We start from the raw sequence: 15577 nt of genomic DNA, 5'->3' as shown, positions 1-15577 counted from the left end.
GAGCACTTCTCTGTAAAATTCATTACAGCGCTTCTCCTGAGGTGTGTTTAAACTGAAGCAACCTGCACTGGTGAAAATGTGGAGCGAGTCAAGCCGATCCAGCATTGGCATATCAACATATGCGACAATATGGCGCATTCAGATTTGGTTGATTTGATTATGTGATAAATTGTTTTCCAACATGTGGCCAAAACCTCATAATTGAAGATTATTGACTTAGTTAAAGGAGCTCTGTGTACCCTATCAAATTCCTGTAGCTCTCCTTTTTTTCTTTTATGAAAATTGTTTCACTTCAATTTTCATGCCAAAACAAAAACTATATAAAAATTTGTAAAATAAAATGTCATTGAGAGATTTTCAGAAAAACTACAGTATTTGCCACATTTGTTTTTGCTAAACCTACATGGAAAACTTCATTCAGCTTGATTTTACAAACAGCACTAATTTTACATCCCCTTCAGCATCATGAAAATCCACAGGAATCATACATTGCTTTTCTAAAGACCTGTAGCTTATCTGACCTGAATTCTAACAAGCAGCCCATCCCAAGAGAACATCTTGAAGGCTGTTTCATTTTAATAATACTGCTTTTGCTAGCCAGACATTTAGATGCTTTATTAAATCCAAATGTATGCTCTGGGAATCTTATCTTAGGAGAGGAATTATTTCTCATTGTGGTTTTATGAGATCCTCTTGAATATTTGATCTTATCAACCAATTATTGCGCTTAACCTCCCAATATGATGAAGTCCAGCCCATCACCACCCCTAACTGTGACCTTAGTAACAAACACGTAGTTGAATAAATAACTTCAAAGAGGTTTTAGCAACATAAACTGAACATTATAATCTTTGTTTCCACACTTTACACTTATTTGAAACTTTCAGTCACAAGTTCACTATTCGGTCACATGATTCCATGTGCACCAACATCGCTAAATGAAGACTGTGAGAGGTTTCTGAAAGCTCCAGTTCAGTACAAAATAGACTTTTGAGCTTAGATTTTCTCTATTGCGACTATGATTTGTTTAAATGTAGATGTATGTGAAATACTGCACAGAAGAAATGTATTTTTTATATTAAGTATAAGTAATATATAAGTACAGTGGTGGAGAGGGAGGTGAGGACTTTATAGATCTGCACAGAACAGTGCAGAGTTACATTTATGCCATTTTAAGGCATGAAGGGATTACTTGCATGAAAATAATGCTGAAAAATGGAGATGAGCTTTCGGGGTTCACTCACTGGCTGCAGAGGGACTTTAAAAATTAGGCAGTGTCATTTTTGTAGCAATTTGTTTAGAGCCATTGTAATGCATTGAAGATTTATTAGATTTTTTTTCAAGATATATTAATTTATCAGTACCTATTCTTAATTCTATTCAATTCATGTGAGTAATAAAAGAGGGAATCTTGTAAGTCTGAGCATCTGTGTGTTCTTCGCATTTGTCGACAAGCCTTCATCCAAACCTCTTCAAACTTGGCAGGTACATGGCTGGAAATGGGAGAAAGCGCAGTGTTGAGTGTGAAGTGTTTAAATAAACGGTGGCCATCTCTGATGTCTTTTTGGTGTCCTCGGTGGGCTTTTGGCTGCCTGTGGGCGGTGCCTAAATTGCAGCTGCCATTTAATTCAATTCATACATAACATCACATGCTTAGCGCATGACCAAGCCATAAACAAAAAGACGTTGTGGTTAGAAAGTATACGTCAGTGTCATCAGTGTTGTTAACTGAACATGTTTGAACATCTTTGCCGATACCTGTTGTACCTGTTGAAATATATATTATTGTCCATGCTGGAAGAAAACAAGATGTGTGTGTGTGTGTGTTTTTATAATATCATACTTGTCATATTAGTTGTACTTTTCATATCTGCGCAGACACATCTGCTATGCTTTGGCTCATGGTTGTCACAGAGAGAAGTGCTTAAAGTTCTTGGCTCAAAGACACTAATGAAACCAACACCCACAGCCCACACAGAGCAGAGGGGCCAGCAGCCCACACGTGCACAAAAATGCACAGCAGAAACTCAGCAGAAGCAGGAACACTCTAATACAGGCACACCTACGATCTCACATAGCTCCCAGCACTTACCTGCAGCTTCTAATTGCACTTCCTGTGTTCTTTATTCCACGAAACTCCTGACACCCACAGTCGCTTCGCTGCCTACCTTGTTGATAGTCCTTTTTCACTTTCTTCAAGACACAATGCAGTTATTTTTTTTTCCCAGGACTACACCTGTGAGTTGACCCACTGCATTCTCTTTGTGTTGGTTTGATTATCTCACCACAGTGTGCCACAATCTGAAGTCTGCTTACATTCACACAGTATGCTGTCAGTTTGATTTGAGCGGTCAGACAAGGCAGTGAATGAGAGGCAAGCATTTCAGTATGATTAGTGAGGAGTGACTCATTCACCATGGCTTCCTATCACACTCACACATAGGTGTGCAGGCACAGAACATGCAAATCATTAAATACATAAAAGAAATATATGTATGCATTCATTCTTCACCCTCACATGCATTTCAGTACTCAGAGAACTCTTGCCAGATGTCAAATGCTTTTTGTGCGTTTAACATGTAGGCTGTGACTGTTGATGTTCTTATTCATTTCGACAACACTTGGACTCTGCGGTTGGCATTCAGTCCATTCAAAGGCTAGCACCAGGCGCTGAGGCTTCATCGCAAGAGTGTCTCCTTTCACAGAGCCTGGACGTATTTTACGGTTTTCTGTCATTTTGGGTGGTTCAGAGCCAGTACAGTAATTCCATATGTGTCAGCAAAGAAGGAATTCAGTGTGGGTGATTGTAAAACATAATTGCTTGAGGAAAAAAAAGCCTCTCAACTTTTCCTGTTATTTGTGTGTTACTAAATCGTCTGACATGTGACATGAACCTCCTCGTGTCAGTTTGAACGAGGACGCATCTGTTTGGGTCATTTTGATATTCTGATCAGTAGTCATATAGAACTCAGGACTTCTTGGGAACATGAATGTAATCTTTACCGCTTCACATATTACCAACAGGCCCAGTGTTCCCTGAGAAGGAGAACATCTGTTTATATTGGTACATACGATCTGTCACCTGTTCTTCTGTTAATGCATGTTTGTGTGACAAACCTGTGAGTGTCTGTACTGTAGGTCAGTAAAGGCCAGTAAAAATATTCTTCCCTGTTGTGTGTTCCGGCCTGTCTCTACCTGTATTCCCCTGCACTTCGTCACTCACAGCTCCTCCAGTTACAACCCGGCCCCTTCTTGAGGGCCTCTGGGGCCCACCGGCTAAATTAGTTTCAGCAGCACCAGGAACCGGACTTGCAGGCCCCTAACCTCTCTTTGGATTACAGAACTCTAAACCGTCTCTCTGTCAAGGCCTCCCAAGGCCTTTGAAGTTTCTCATGGCTTTTCCTTCCTTGCCCTGAATGAATGATCTACCCCCACCTCTGCCCTTCAGCGACCCTCCCTCGTCCTCTCACCCTCTTTTTTCCTGCTATCTCACCACTCCTCCTCCTCCCTCCTTTCCATCTCTCATGCCTCCAGGGTGAGGTACCCCTCCCTCGACTTCCTCCCACTCCTCTGGCCTCGATCCCTCTCCCTCTTGCTTCGGTCCTTATTCCTCCTTTCTTTGTCTCTCCACCCCTAAAGGCATTTCTACTGTCTTCTACTGATCCTCCTACTGTCTCCATCTTTCCTCATCGTTCATTCTTCTACTCCTCTTTTGGCATTATCACATCACTCCTCTTTCCTCCATCCAGGCCTCAAAATCAATTTCCTCTCCCACTCTGTTTCTTCAGCTTCTCACATCAACTTGTATGCCTCATCTTATGGCAAATTTTCCTCTTTGCCCACTCTCTTGTTCTCTGTTCCATTTTCCTCCCCCTTCCTTCCTTTCTTCACCCCTCCCTTCCTCCTTTAGACTTTGTCCCTGGGGTTTTTTGCGTTCCTCATGCATTCCTTTGCGCTGACTGGCTGTGTTTACATTGACATCCTCTATTCTGTGTGTGGAAAGTAGCACCGCAAAACCCAGCGGCACCAAAGCACCAGTTCATTAACCCTCTTCGCTCGCTCTCCGGAGAAAATAAGTGAAAGTAAGAATAAATAACGTGATGAGAAAATAGAAAGTAATTCTTCCTTGTAAATACCAGCCACCAAGAATGCCATGCTTAATATGTGCACATTCTATTACCCCTTGACTCTTTCTCCACTAATTACACTTCCACATGCTCTCTAAAGGTGGGCATTTTTCATCAACATGCTAGGGATGGCAGGATAGCTGGAAGTTCAAATGGAACTCAAACACATTAGAGTGCATTATGCCAGCAGAGGTTACAGAGTAAAGTCAAGAGCTGCCAAACTGTAATAGCGCCCTTAATCATATACCACCTGATCCTGCAGTGTAAAGCAGAGGGGAGACACAGCCCAGTTTCATTGATAAATAAATGCAGCCAAGTGGATCTTTTTATAGCTCCAGCAGCCAGAGGACAATACACAACCACGTGAGCAATGTTTATTTTATTAAACAGGGTAAGGTAGAGAGAACAGGGTAGCATGGGCAGAAGGGGAGACAAAGGACAGGAGCTAGAGACTGAGGCAGAAGTAAAGAGAAGAGAACTGGAGGGAGCAGTAACAGTTTATCTATCATAAGGTCATCTTTTTCCGCCGCACACACGTCACCCGTGCGTTGCCTACCAAAGGACAGTCAGCACATTCAAATGTCACTGTCGGCTGGTTGTATTGTGTAATGCTGTGCTCATCCGACTACAAACACGTGCTCGTGTGTCGTATAAAAACAGAGGTTTAGCATAGATCTACCGAGCCCTACCCAGTCCCATTCCAGGTAATGTGAAAGATCCTCCCAACACATCCACCCCCTCCTCCATTAAACTCCTCCATATTAGGATGTTATTTTCCTCCATGACACTCTGTGTATGTGTGTCACTATTTCCTGTCTTGTGCTATTCTTGTATTCACCTGTCAGTTTGGCTTAATGCGTCTGATTATTCCTAGAAATAATGCTCCTTTGTGGACAAGCTCCACGTATTCAATGGGATGAGACTGTAACAGTTGGCTTTATCGCTAATCTGCTATTGTTTATAATGCTCATAACCAACATTCATGATTTAGGGAAGCTTGACTAAACCCTGTGTTTATGGGTTAAACACAGGCGTGACCAATCCGGAGCTCCTCCTCAGTCTACCATGTTTCATCTTGTGTTGCTGCTCACCTCCCCTAGTGATCCTGTGTTCTTTCTGTATGTGTGTGTGCTGACGTGTCCGTCATGCCGGGTCACAGTTAATTGCAAGGGAAGATTATAAGGTGTTGCATATGGATAAAAACATTTGTGCAGTGAATCACTTTGACCTTACCAGCACACACGCCTTCACTTCCAGTAAAGGAATAGCTGCATTCCCGCCCCTCTTCCCCCCGAGCTTTCCTTTGAAAACTCGCATCAGTGCCAGTGGAGCTGGAACTGCCCAACAAGGAGTTAACACCTCAGATGGAAAGACATAGTGGAGGGAGGAGTGGGAGGAGAAGGAAAAGGATGGTGTGAAGGAGAAGAGGAGCGGCTGGCAGCAGACTGCAAAGGTGGTGAGCTCAGGGCTGAGGAATCAGGAACTGCTCTTTGCTCTTTACTCTGCTACGCCCCTGCACTACCGCCACCGCAACACCCACACCTCCACCCATGCTCTTTACTCGTACGGCCTCTGCTCCACTCCGGTCCAGCTGGAATGCTGACTTTCCCCCTCCATATTTCTCACCCGTACTTCTCTTACAGTACAGAGAGAAATAAAAGGGGAAGCGGCTTCTCCTGTCACGAGCTGCAGCTTTGTGCGGCCAGCAGTCTGCCTTTGAGTGACGCTTATATCTGAAAACTTCTAAATCAGATAAATTTACCCTCTGTGCCGTCTTGTACTTGAGCAGAAGTGCCACTGTCTGACTAAAAATATCTCTCCGAGCAGCAGAAGGAAAGTCTGATTCCACACGAGGCTCTATTAAAACCCACAGATTGAGCAGTGCAGACCTCAGTCTTGATTCCAGTGAGGATCATTCTTGCCTCTAGAGCAGGAGTTTTCTACTGTATGAGACAAGGAAAAATATTCACACACGGTCTCAGCTGGGGCAGATTCCAGTAAAAGCAATTTGTGTAAATTTGCGTCCAGGGAAAATGGCTTCAGAGTGGGTGCGCTGATCTAAAAATTATTCCTCTTTGAATGAACTAGAGATATTACAGCTCTTATGTTGATACGCAGCCAGTTTGTTGTAACATCTGTGAGTCATACAGAGAGGTATCCTCTTTAAAGTTCAGGAAAGAGTGACCATGCATCTTTTGTTTATCGCTTCCTCTTAGGACCTCTAACATGAGCCAGTTCAGCATTCCTTCTGAGTTCAGACACTTCAGGCATGGCTGGCATGAAGCGCTCATCAACGTATTTGTCACCATCTATCTTTGGTGGTAACGGACCATGTCTATCTCCTGTCTCACAATATGAGTCACCAAACCATACTGCATTATGGTTCTCAGTAGCGGAATATTTCCAGTTGGCTTTCAAACAGTTATTTGGTCAACACTTCTGATAGAAAATGAAGATAAATGTGTTTATCTGATGGAGCGGCTTATTAAGCAAATAAGTAGTTTCCTTTGAAATAGGTCTTTTTGCTGCCGCTTAGCAAGGTCAGCAGTTGAAGAGCACATGGGAGATTTAGTGGCACAAAGAAAGAAAGAAAGAAAGAAAGAGGGCAGTAGCCGGCACATCTGTCATCCATTTGGAATGGGGAGGGAAGGGATGGCTTTCTGCTTACCTGCGCACCATCAGCCCAGGAGGGGCAGCAAGGACATTTGTCATGAAGCCGGGGAGTAAATAGTGAGGAAACAAACCGCCATCTGTCTGGGCCCATTGATTTTCACATGAAAAGCAAATACATCCATTCTGTTTGCGCTGCCTCCCAGTTCTGTCTGCCTGTTGGGCGGGCGCAGAGTTTAAGTTTACCTTTCGACATCATGTTCCTTTGATAATCCTTATATATGACTGAACCTCCAGCCTGATGACTCCCTCTTTGTGGGGTGTCACCGACTGAGAAGAGGAGCAAACATCGAGTGCCTGATCCCTAGTGAGTCACTGAAAGGACACGGAGAGACTTACATTGCCAGATCGGCGGCAGGTTGGCGAGGTAAGCAGATAGCACGTCTAGCTCTTTAAACAATGAACAATGCATGGGGGGAGTGACGTGGCTGACCTGAACAAGGGCACTGACAAAGAAAGGTGAAGGATCTAGCCTCTTACGTTGTGATCTTTCAAAACACAACATTTTCCATCTCAGTCCTCAAACAGAATGTGTCCACTCACAGCTGCGATGTGTCACAAAGGTGTGTTTGGAGGTAGGCATGAGAAGAAAAGACAGGAAGAGCAAGATGCAGACACTGATCCTGAGGAAGGGAGAGAGAGAGCTTTAATGTCTTGTGTCACCACCACCTGCCTCCTCTTATGAAATCTCTTCATGTTCCACCCACTGAGTTTCCAATCCTCCATTCTGCCCTTGAACAGACACTAATTCAGCCACCGAATCTAATCCCTAATGTAAAGACCTGATAAATACCTTTCACTGCCACCATGTAAATGTTTATCATTAAATGGGTGGTATTCATAGAATTATCACTGAGGGGCGTAATGACTTTTTATGAGGCCTGACTAAGGTTTGTGGGTAGATAACCTAACAAAGAGTGCCTAGGTGCTCTCTGTGTGTATTATCCTCCCTATTTGGCTTTGATCGTTTTGGCATTTTGCTGCAGACACTTTAGATATACAGCTGATGCAACCAAAATGTCATCCCTCTTTTTGCACAACCGCTGGAGAGAAGGGCCTTTTCATTTAGGGGGAGAATTTGAAACAGCTCTAACCTTTCATCAACAATGCTGCCACGTTACGCTGTGGAATTCCTAATTCAATGAGAGGCGTACCGAGGCACCTGCTTTCATCAGCGCTTAGGTCCTCTGAGAAAGTCAGCAGAAGGGGGAGAAAAGGGGACGGAGAGAGGCATTAGCAACTTGTTGACAAGAGCGTGGCGTCAAAAACAAAATGAAACAAGCGCCTGAGGGCTTCAGGATGTCATGTGGCACCAACAGGCTTTTGCTGTTGGGACAATAGCAAAACATAACACACAGTCACACATGCACAAACACAGTATACTGTCAGGACTAAGTTAAAGTAAGGGCAGAAACTTTGCCATGTTATCACATAATTATGTAGGTGTGCTTTTTGTTTTATATTCAGCGCATTTATATGTCCTTTGTTCATATCAATCCCCACCTGATCCACACTGGAAAACCCTCAACCATGCAATCCCCCCTTTCAAATGGCCTCCTGTACATCATGGACCCACATGATGTGTCATCACTGGCTTACATTCCTGCCCCTGTTCTCTAATTACCACACAAAAAAGGCCTGATGTCTCCAACTGCTGTCATGGGGGCCATTTGTTATTACTGCATTTCAAAATTTGTTTCTGCCATCTTTCTTTCTCTCTCTTTCACCTCCCTGTCCCTCCCTTCCCCTTTGTATCCCCCCATCTCTGCCTCTTATGGTCCCCTCCTCCTCCTCCTTCTCTCCACATTCCTTGGTGAGTGGGTGGAAAGTTCAATGGGGATGTGGGATCCCAGAAGGGCAGAGGGGGGGAGAGTGGGTTTTTGCCTCTTACCAGAGCACAGTTTTGTGTGCAAACCGGGGGCTTGTTATCCACCAATCTGATCTTTCTCCCTGTGTCGCCACAAATCAGCGGCGGCCCCCTGCTCCTACACACTGTCAGCAGCTGAAGAGGCTGCTTGGTGGTGTGAAACTCATAGAAAATGACCAAAATGTGACCCAGATATTTAAGGATTGAGATTCCCAGCATTTCCGACTGATGAAACTTTGTATCATGCAGTCATGTAAGCATCTGGTCTCTGTTACAGTGTTCGAGCTGTTCCTGGTTCACCTTTACCACCTTCTTACTGCTTTTGCACAACAGCTAATGAGAGAAGGACCTCTGCTGGACATGTCTCGGTACTGCAATTCTTATATTGTCATCTTTGTTGACTGCAGCCTGAGTTTGGCAGAACAACTGTTTATTGTGAATATTAATAATCTATCAGATCAGACGAGGCAGACAGACTGCTTATCATTTAAAGGAGGATCTATTTTTTTGCTGTAGTTACTGCAACACTTGCATTGCCTCATTTAACACACTTGGCAAGCAGAAAATGAAAGGGTAGGGCCGCGTGGGTGAGTGATCTCCAGTAACTTGCATAACCTTCCTATAATGACAAAGACATCGCTATTGTTCTTGTGGCATTCCTCGCCCCTTTGTCACCATGTTTACCTTTGGTTCCATCTTATCTCTGCTAGACTGCAAGCAAACAGACTGGTTTTAGAAGCAGCTCTGGTTCGTGGGCTGCGAGTGTAGGAGACACACAGGAAGAAGTGGGCGACCAGCAAACTGTATTTCCCCTTCCTGTCTATGTCCTCCCTCCCTCCCTCCCTCCCTGCCTGCCTGCCTGCCCTTTGGCTATTAATGTAACTCTAAGCTACCCACCACACACCCACGTGGCCACTGGGAGCTGCTGTGCACTAAGAAAATCGTGCACACACGCAAGCATGCACGAAAAACACAAACACGCACGCAGTCTCAGCAGCAGATGCCAAGTGATATCAGTGTAAATAATTAGAAGCTAAACAAGCGGGCAACATATTAGGTTGCAAAGTGTACAGAACAGTATGTGCCCTACTGGCTGGCTCTCGTATCAATCCATTAGTTCTTGCCTCTCCCTTCTACCTTACCAGTACATGCAACACACAGCTGGGTGCAATTAAATAGGTGTCCATCACTCAATCACCGTGTCTATCACCACCGAGGAGGAGGTGATGTATAGCATGCATGCACAGTAGGAAAATACCAGCAGCGTGATAACAAGGTTCTCCATTCTTTAAGTTGGTGCACCTGCTCCTGCACACAAGCAGGCACGTGTACAGCACACACACATTACAGATGACGTTCAAGGCAGCAGTGGAGGAAATGATTGGTCATTTGTGTTTTGCTATTTTTTACTCCCTCCTCCAAGTAGGCCTCAAAAGTGGGCTGATAAATTTACCTCTTCAGCTGTGTGCATTTTCAGTCTCTTTGTTCAATTTAACACACATGGCACAACCTACACACATGTATGCACACACACACACACACACACACACACACACACACACACACACACACACACGTGCCAATGATCCATGTTCCCACTGCTTTTCCTTATCTCCTACCCCCGGTCACCCAGCTCATGTGTGAGAACAGAGAGAGAACACACACACACACACACACACACTGGCATGAATCACAGTGAATCATGCAGCCCAAATAGCACCCAAAGAGAGGTGTTGCATTTAACCAGGACACGGACTATTTATAATGGCCTGGGCGTGCACGTTCTCATTATAGGCCACGGAGGATGCAGACAATGGACAGGCAGATGAGGGGTTAGTGAGGTAGAGACTCCTTTTAAATGTCACCAGCAATGTATCTTCTCATCTACAGGCTCTTGAGGTGGCAGTCCGCCTGAACACAATATTTAGAGTAGGATGAATGAACTGGAATAGAAGGAAGAGAAAATGGTCTTTTATAAGACACAATGATTTGCAGATGAAGGGGCACAGATACCATATGGAATATTGATTTTCTTTTCTTATTTAGTAGTAAAGGCCTCTGATGTTTTACCTGAATAGTTCCAACTCAGCTGAACTGATTAATATCAAACACTGATTGAAACACTGACTATAGATTGTCTGGATTCTGATGGAAAAAAGAAACTTCTCACAACACAAACATGACAACAAACTCCCATGCAGACCTTTGCTTAATAAGCTTGTTAAAGTCTAATTAGTGTAACAAGTAGCTGGGAAATAAACAAACATAATTATCATATCAAATACATTAGCTGTTGGGGGGATGATAGACTAATTTGACAAACACTTTGTTCTTCTGTTTTCTTTTGGCTTATTTTCTCTCCTCACATGCCAATCATGCTCAATGCATCACATCAGGACAGAGTTAGCAAGTGCAGGCTCATCAATCTCTGGCAAAGCTAACATTCAAATTATACTCTGTCTGGTCTTGAAAGCAACAATGTGCTGAACTCAACACCGCCCCACACAAGAAAAATTGTCAAATAGCAGCAGCAGAAAACACAATTTAGGTGAAAACAGCTTCGAGAAGCAATCAGCGCCTGAACAATTACATCTAGTGAATTGATTAGATATTGACTGAGGGGGAGAAACACACCTGACCAGAATCTGCAGAACACCCACAGTACAAATCAGCACAGGCCTGTAACAACCTAACAACAAAACAATGATAGCATGAGGATGAAAAACAACAAAACACTGCAACACCGTGACAGTTAGCCTGTTTTTCTTCTGTTCCAGTAGAAGAGGGAGAGGAAGAGCAGAAAAGGAGGGGCCCTTTCATTATCAGCCAACATGTCGTCTCATGCTGCATGGCTTTACCCAACCAGCCGTTGTCATGGTAGCAACTTGTCATGTCATCTGCGTCTCACCTTGAATGAGTGGTAGACCTGCGGGACGTGTGCCGTCCGCTGGGAGGATGCAAAAGGAGGGAGGCGTAGTGGAAGTGCGTCAGCCCTGCGAGCAGCTGGGGACACACCCACGGCAACCTGCCTTACGGTTTGTGTGTGTAAATGTGTGACTGCTTTTCCTGGGAAACGGCAAGAGAGGCCGGCTTCCTCAGGACCACGTTGTCACCACAGGGACAAAATCAACAACAGCAGCAGTCGGCCAGCTGCTCCTACAGCTGAAAATTGCACTTGGTTTGGTGGGCTCATCAAGGAGCGCCAAGTCCTGTGGTTGTTTCTTATCAAAAAGGACATTTCAGTGGTTGATTGCATTCATGAACCTTGGCCTACAGGCTACCACCACTGAGTTTCAGTTTTTATATGCCTAAAACCAGATTTCAGTATTTACAATGCCTGTGCAGTATGAATTATTAAGATATTCAATATTGCAGCGAAACAGGATTGTTTTGCTAATCTTTAGAGTGAAGTACATATACATTTCTATGAAGAGTAAACTGGAAAAACCTGTGAAACATGCCTCTATCCGACTGCAGGAGAGCCTTAGATCGTGTGTAGCTTTTCTGTGACTATGTGCAGTATGCATTGATCATGACTGATCTTTTTTTTTGGCCTTAGCAGACAAGTGAAAAAAGTCATCTTTATTGGAACTGGGAAAGGTTTAACTTATACATCTGAATACAGAAGATTTTCTCTATGTTTTTGCTAGTTTTACTCCACATAGCACTGCTGATCAGAATGTCAAATGTGAATGCATTGAGTACAGCTCCTCATATATAACAAGAATAAGAACACAGAGTAGGACACCCATAGTGAATAAAGCCATGCACCCTGCGTCTGATTTCTTATTTTCTCTAGTGTTTCTCTGCATTCTGTCTCCTGAAGAGTTGGACGTCTTTATTTCTTCTGACGTTGCCACTTGAAGTGTTTCTCGAGCGTTTCTAGAATGAGATAGCTTGCCGTGTGTGTGTGTGTGCACATGTGTGTCTACAAGTTTGAGTGTGCCGAGGGGGTGATGAGGGGAGAGGAGGAAAGGCACGGCAGGTTTCCATGACAACAACTTTTTATTTGCGCTTCCTCAATGGCGTTGGTGGAGGAGACAGACAGATAGACTCATAAACTCATAGATAGATAGATAGACAGATAGACAGACAGACAGACAGACAGACAGATAGACAGATAGATAGACAGACAGACAGAGACAGAGTGAGTCTGGCACAGTTATTAGGAAGAGACAGGCTAGTGGGCTGGGGTGCATGGGCAGGCGGGGGTGGAAGAAGGCAGCAGAGTTGTATGCCTGCTTGTTTGCTTTGTCTAGAACAGAATGTCTCTTTGTATACACCCCTCCCTTGTTGGAGGACAAGTAACCAACAACTTGCTCGCAGTCATCCAGAAATACCGTATGAATATAGTGAGATGTGTCTGCACGATCTGCTAAGAAAGCAAGCACGCCTCTCAAGAGCAAGTGGAACAATAAGAAACTCGTGTGTCTGAACGATAACTGTGGGTGGACGCCTTTAGGTGTGTTTGTGTACGTGCGTATGGTTGACGTCTGCATAATGTAAAAAAAAAAAAAAAAAAGGTCTCAACCTCAAGACACTATTCTGATGAGATGAAATAGAGATAAAGAACATGCCTCTGAAACTTCTTAATGCGCTCGCTGGGTTTCAGGCCGCAGGAATCTGACGTCCATTCAACCCAAAAACCAAAGTCGCTGTGCATCTGAAACATAATGAATGAGAGAATGAGCAATATGCATGGAATTGTATACACATAAATGCATTTAATTGATGAAAAGTGTGCAAATATGCAACTATGCATGCAGGCAATGCTACTTTGAATAAAGAGATCATTGCAGATGTAAGATGCAGCACATGTCAAATAATTATTTCCCTCAACTGAAACTCCTGTTTGCCCTCATTCTTTATGCTGAGCATGTGAATCTGACGCCCACCTAGGAAAGTAAGCCGGCCTAAAGACCACAGATAGTCGCAGAGATACCCACTGTAACCAGCAACACAAAAATCACACAAACACACACAGAAATGCACAGTGTATACAGTTGCATTCATCCTTTATTACTCTATTGCTCACAGCGCTATTTTATTCTCTCGACAACAATTTAGGCACGCACACACACACACACACACACACACACACACACACACACACACACTGATAGACTGTCTATCTGTGTGGGGAATGACTCACCTCCTCCACCTGGAGTAGAGCCAAGCCTTTCTCGCCTCCTCCCCCTTCATCTGTGTGAGCCCTTCACTTCCCTCACTCCGGCTCCACTATGGAAGCATTTCAATCATTCAAATTAGCTGTAATCACAGCCAAAGGCATAGAGTGGGAATGGCAGCACGTCACTCTGCATACTTGAGAACACTTAATACATTGATTTTATATTGAGTATGCTGTGTTTCAAAAAGGGAGCTGGAGAGGAAATAAATAAGCTATCCAGGCCAAGCCTTTTTTTCCCGTTTTTTTTTTTTTCTCTTGCTCACCATGCTGGCTTCCAAGACAAAGGATGGAAGCAGGGATGAGAGGCCGGCTTTATAATGAGCAGCGCTAAGACTCCTTTCAGTCTTCAGCCCCGACATGTGAGAAGCAGTGCATCAGTAGCACCAGCTGCAGTCTTCACATAATGACACAAATTATTGGCTCGTTAATGGGTAGTAGCCTTGAGTGTTCAGCCTGCAACACCATTCTGGAGGAGAGAGGGGGAACACAGGATCAATCTGCCTCCTTTGGCGGTGCTGTAAAACATGGGATGCATCTAAAGGACATCTTATACACATCTCAGTCTCTCTCTCTCTCTCTCTCTCTCTAATCCATACTGGCCCCTTGAGACTCATATTAGGAGACTCCTACACTCGCCCCTCCCACACCTTCTACCTCCTCCACACACCACCCTCAGAACCACTATCTGTCCACCTCCACAGTCGGCTTGTGGACAAACCCAGAATAACAATGTGATCTTGCCTCTTAAAGGCACACGGGCAGCTTTCTGCATCTTTGTCTTTCAGTTCGACACTGTGCTACTACATTTCTGTGATCCTCACAACGCTGATGTCAAAAAAACAAACAGCCACTAGCACGGTTGTCTCAACTGCTATGTCTGGAAAATTCTAATGTGTATTGATTTTTAATATGCAGTAGATTAGCAATCCTAAGTAAATAATCATCAGATACAAACAAAGCAGGCATCACAGTCACATTCAGCTGCTGAGGCATCCAAACACTGGACCTCTGCAAAGCTGCGGCTCTGGAATAGCAATCAACATCAAACAGAGAGTCAAGTGCAGGACACAGTACTTGTAGGCTGCAGTCAATGAACCTCTCAGAGAAGGTACTGGTCCAGACTCCAGTGTGCACAAGGAAGTGTGCCATAGGTTTGCTTAGAGTGCCCCCTTCTGTCATGTCTACGAAAAATATAAATGACATGGCAAAAAATAGCAAAAACATTCATAGATTGGGACACTTCAAGAAGTACTGTCACACAAAGGGTTTCTCTTCTTCAAGTAATTAGCTAATTTAACTAAATGACAGGTTCTTTCTCCCTCTCAAGTTGACAGAATTCCATTAAATAATTCACATATGTGTACAAGAGAAGCAATGAGTTTGCCTTTTTCTTCTGATTCTGCACACCATTCCTCTATAGATTCTCTGCAGGTCTGTTTTGCAGCTTCTCACCTGACTAACATTGTCAGTGAAGCTTCACAGGACTGAATCTGCCACAATGGAAAACTGTGGTGTTGCACAGGAAGCCATGAGGTGTGCTTGCGTAGGAGGTGCCGAGGTAGAAAAGGGGTAGTTCAGAAGTTAGAGTGCTTACTGCAGCACTATCAACGTCTATTTTTAACACGACTGTGGTTTTGACTCTCTAATCTTAATTGCCTGCACCGAGTGCATTTTGTTTAGACACAGTGCAGGATTTCCAAATAGCTTATTGCAAGTGCATGTTTG

At 44.0% G+C, this 15577-nt stretch overlaps 1 long non-coding RNA gene across 2 annotated transcripts; it reads left to right on the top strand.

Annotated features, from left to right (window-relative positions):
- Positions 1-6889: 6889 nt before the first annotated feature.
- Positions 6890-12439, top strand: LOC129350975 (uncharacterized). Of its 2 annotated transcripts, none has more exons than XR_008604576.1 (2): positions 6890-7164; positions 11445-12439. It is a non-coding gene; the product is annotated as an uncharacterized LOC129350975 (long non-coding RNA). The 2 variants fall into 2 exon arrangements; XR_008604577.1 differs by having other exon boundaries at positions 11442-12439.
- Positions 12440-15577: the final 3138 nt, after the last annotated feature.

The sequence above is a fragment of the Amphiprion ocellaris genome, chromosome 2 (genome assembly GCF_022539595.1).
Source record: "Amphiprion ocellaris isolate individual 3 ecotype Okinawa chromosome 2, ASM2253959v1, whole genome shotgun sequence".
NCBI lineage: Eukaryota > Metazoa > Chordata > Actinopteri > Pomacentridae > Amphiprion > Amphiprion ocellaris.
This window is presented reverse-complemented; position numbering and strand designations above follow the sequence as displayed.